Raw genomic sequence first — 5,185 nt, forward strand, 5'->3', positions numbered from 1 at the left:
TTAAAGGGGTCTTGTGCAGCAGATTTAGTCAATACAATAAATTATTTGATCTCTTGACTGCTGCTTCCATGTGTATTGATTGTGGATCCAAGCAAGATGAAATCCTTGACACTTCAACCTTTTCTCCACATATCATGATGTTACTTATTGGTCCAGGTGTGAGAATTGGTTCTTCTTTATATTGAGTTGCAATCCATACGGAAGGCTACAATTCTTGATTTTCATTAGCAAATGCTTGAAGTCCTCCTCACTTTCAGCAAGTACATAAGCCTTTCTTCAATCCTGATGTTGCATTCTTCTTCATATAATCCAATTTCTCTGATTATTTGCTCAGCATATAGATTGATTAAGTCTGATGAGAAGCTACAACCCTGACACACACCTTTTCTGATTTTGAACCATGTGCATTTATTCCCTTGTTCTGTTCACATAACTGCTCCTTCATCCATGTACAGGTTCCACATGAGCACAATGTAGTGTTCTGCAATTCCTATTCTTCTCTAGGTTATCCATAGTTTGTTATGATCCACACAGTCGAATGCCTTGACATAGTCAATGAAACAAAAGTAAACGTCTTCCTGGTATTTTCTGCTTTGAGTCAAGATCCATCTATCAGCAATGATACCCCTTGTTCCACATCCTGAGTCTGTGCTGAACCTCTGGTAGCTCCCTGTCAATATTGGTGGAACCATTGTTTAATGATCTTCAGCAAAATTTACTTGCATGTAATATTAATGAGGTGGTTTTATAATTTGAGCATTCTGTTAAGTCACTGTTCATAAGCATGCACAATCTGGACGATGAATAAAGAAGTCTGATAAAGAATGAGAATATTGAATATATCACGGATTTCCAGAAGAACCAACAAACCTGTCTGAAGAATCATAGCCCGAATGCTCATTAGAAGCCAAGACAGGAAGACTTCATTCACAGCCATCTTTTCAGGTGGGACCAGTCCCTGGAGAAGGACATTGTGTTTGGTAAAGTAGAGAGTCATGAACAAGAGGAAGACCCACATTGAAGTGGATTGATAGAGTCGCTGTAACAATGGGCTCAACCATAGGGAGAACTGTGGGGTGTCATAAGATCCGGCAGTGTTTTGGTCTGTTGTTCCTAGAGATTGCTTGAATTGGAGCCAACCCTATGACCCAAAACAACAACAAACCGAGGTTTCAAGAGGTTAAACAACGTGACAGGTCACACAACTGCTAAGTATGTAAGCTAAGAATGCAGGCCTCCTATCTCAAGTTTGTGTTAAACCACTGTGTCATTGAGTGATTTAATAAGAACCAATTTCCTGCAAAGGAAACAAAAAAAGACATTTCTTCTTGGCTCAGCATTTATCAATGGCACCTTTTTTCAGGGAGCCCTGAGAAAGCAAAATATTGGTATGCAATCTAAAGAAAAGGCTGGCTGACCTAGCATAAACTATGACTATATTTCTGATGTCACTATTGCATAACTAGTCTTTATAGAGTCTTTGGGAATTATACTGCTGGATAATGGATTTTAAATTGCATGTTTAAGTAGACTAAGAACTCTGTAGTTAGTGGGTTATATTTAAGTGACCACAGAATAGATAAGGTGCACAATTAAAGAGTCCATGCCTCTCAAACCTCTAATTTGTGTTAGGATACTCAATTACCATTCTCTGTGTGCGCATATGCATTTTGATCCAGTAGCAATGAAGTCAGACCCAGAAGTTTGCAGATTCAGAAACACTTATCAGCAAGTATTACTTAGCCCCATTTGACATAACTGTTTATGAACACAGACAATTTTGGGTTATCTGAATTTAGAAGAGATTGGTTAATCCTTGACTAGCCTGAGGCAATGGATAGTATTCTTGGATGGAAATGCCCATTTGCTAGTGTCTCAGTGGGTTCATTTGATTACCTTAGGAACTAGAACAATAGTTCTCAAGCTTTTTGGTAGTAGGAATCCCTATAATGCTAAAGAAATGCTGAGAACCCCAGAGAGCTTTGGTTCATCTGGGTTCTAGCTGATGCTGCTTATTCTAATACAAATTAAAGTAGAGGAATTGAAAAGATACCTATTAATTCATCCAAAATAACAATAAACCCAATACATGTTAAAAATAACATCACTTATGAAAAATTCAGAGATTTAGTAAGAAGAGTTTGACTTTTTCAGATTTTTGCAAATCTCTTTTACTGCTTTTAATAGGAGATCTTTGAATTCTTCTAGCTGTGTCTGCATGCGTTCACGTTTGAGACCACATGTAATTTGACCTCTGCAGAACTCCAGGGTGCACTTATGAGAGATTAAAGGTTAAGAAGGCAAATAGCAATTTTGTATTGTTATGAAAATAGCTCTGACCTCCTGAATGTACTGACCAGGTCTTTTCGACCTCCAGGTTTCCTTGGACCACCCTCCGAGAACCACTGTATTGGGGAAATGGGTTGCTTAGAGTTTGAAGCTACAAATAAAGAATTGAAGCACTATTTTCTACAGATCCATGTTCTTCACCAACGGTGCAACACTGCACAACCTTGATGGACAACCCCCTGGTGGCAATCACTGCCCACCTAAGAATTTACCAGCCAAATGCTAAATACCAATTCTTGCCAACTCCCAGAACTACAAGGGCCAGGGAAGATATGTTCTTAAACAAGCAATGAAACGACAGAAGGGTTTCTAGAGAGAGGAGAAGACAGGAAAAGAGGATGCTTGCTAGAGGAGAGGAATGAGCAGTGGTCTCAAGGTTCTGGATTTACTTGTGTCCCTGCTCGTTAAGAATTCAAAGCGTGGTGGCCTTTAGGGAAGCCTGGCCTCTGACTCTGTCCTTAGAGATTTTAGGCAGATGGAGGATAGGCTTGACTGACTACCCTTTCATTCTTCAAAGGTAATTATGGAAGGGAGGAGAAGGTGTTAAACGCATCTATTATTATTTCTTCCTCTTTTATTTCCTCCCCACCATCATTCTTCCCTTACTATTTCCCCTTTATCCCTACATGTTTCATCGGTTAATATACAGCTGCAACTTGAGTTTGATGGCTTTTCTTTATATGCCCATATCCTATTATCATGATTTGTGTTAAAATAGCCAATTTAAGATAACTTTGTCATAGAGCTTGATAGTCAAGGGCATTCATAAGATGGATTCCATTTGTTTCTTTCCAGTGCAATGTCAGTGGGATTTACATGAATTCAAGAAGATGGAGAGAAAAAAAGCACTCAAATATGTAGACTATGGTTTCTGTTTGTATATTCTTCTAAACAGGTGAAGAGACAGATCCCAACAATCAATAGATTCTGTACTAGGGAAGGTTTTTCAAATCAAATACTAAACTATTCTTTTAACCATAAGTCTGTTTGTGTACACCAACAAAATTCAATTTTGAACTTGAATAGAAAGAATGTATTAGCATGATGCAAAACCTCTCAACGTTTAAAAATATACACAAAGGAATAACCCATTAGAGAAATGCTTCTCTGCTTACCATTTCTCCAGGAAAAAAAGAAATCACACACTATTGTTATGCAAACCAAGAAGGAGGTAGGTACCCCAGGCAGTTTCATAGATCACTCTGAGTCTGAACTGACAGGTTTGGTTTTAGAATAAAGTAAAACACACACACACACATTTTTTGACATTTACTGTATTTTCCCCTCTTTTACCCCACACATTTTTAAAATGCCTTTTATTTTATTTATTTTTAAATCATTTTATTGGGGGTTCTTACAACTCTTGTTGCAATCCATACATCAATTGTATCAGACATTCGTACATATATTTCATCGTTCTTTTCTAGACATTTACTTTCTATCAGCAACTCTTCTCCCCCCCTCGTGCCCCTTGATATATTATAGATTGTTTTTATTTTCATATCTCATACTGACCGCTGTCTCCCTTCCCTTCTGTTGTTCTTCCCCCCCTCAGTGGGGTGTGTGGTTAGAGATACATTTTATAGTACTGATGAGATTGCTGATTCCAAAGTCAAAGGTGACATCTGGGAACACTTTATAGGTCCCTGCTTGTGACTGAGCACTTTGTTTTTTGCCATATCTTCCTTGATACAGATGATGATCTCAGTTTCTGATACAATCCATATTGGCTATACAAGGCTGGCAACTATCTTCCATAGTACTAGGGGAAGTATTAGGAGAAGCCATTATCAATGACAATTGTGAGAAAGGAGCTCAAACAGTTTAATGGTAGAACCAGGTGTGCCTTACCAGAGTTGGTCAGTTAGGTCCATGGTGGCAGTGAGCCTTCGCTCAGTTATGAATCTACTCATTATGTCAGTACTTCTGGGGTTCTTTTTATGGGCAGGTAGCAGGAACCCTTGGGCTGCTAACTGCAAGGCCAGTGGTTCAAACCCACCAGCCACTCCTTGGGGGAAATATGAGGTTGTCTGCCCCTATAAAGGTGTAAGGTGTACTGTCTCAGAACCATGTATAGGTTGCTAATTGACTTCACAGCAGGGGGACATTTTGATTTAAACGAAACAAAACAAGTTGACTGATTCATGGTGACCCCTGTGCCTTAGAGGAATACTGTGCTACATAGAGTTTTCAATGCTGAATTTTCAGAAGGGGATAACCAGGCCTTTCTTTTGATGTCGCTCTGAGTAGACTCGAACATCCAATCTTTCAGTTCGCAGCGGAGTGTTTGAAACATTAGCACCACCTCAGGCCTTCCTAAGCAGTGGGCATACAGTAAGCCAACTAAAACTCAATCCTGTCCTCACAGAGCTCTTTCTTGTCTTTCCAGGTTGCTTTATGAACTCTGTAACCGTCTGGCTTTGGTACCAGTTATTAAATACTGTCTCTCAGAGCCACAGCCACCCTTCAATACTTTTGTATGGATTATGCTTAGATTATGCAAACCATGTTCCTGCAGTCTCTCTTCCAGGTGCTTCCCAGCAGGAGCCTCAAATGCCGGAGAGGGGAGTGACTTCCCCCTTTCCTGTGGGTTCTCACTTTGTATCCCTTACGCCCCCAGCCTCACTTCTGCACCCAGGCAGTGTCGCTGTGTTTCCAAAGCAGCCACAAAAATCCAGTTTGCAGTCTGTCCACCCAACACTGGCAGAAGCAGTCACAGGAAAGAGACCGCACATCACCTGAGCAGTGCAGGCGCCCCAGAGATCTGAATCTGCCTCCGCAGGAGCCCTCCTCTCTCCTTGGAGTGCCAGGTTCCACACTCCTTAAAGATCTTATA

The sequence above is a fragment of the Echinops telfairi genome, unplaced genomic scaffold (genome assembly GCF_000313985.2).
Source record: "Echinops telfairi isolate 266 unplaced genomic scaffold, ASM31398v2 ScPeMD7_8;HRSCAF=38, whole genome shotgun sequence".
Taxonomy (NCBI): Eukaryota; Metazoa; Chordata; class Mammalia; order Afrosoricida; family Tenrecidae; genus Echinops; species Echinops telfairi.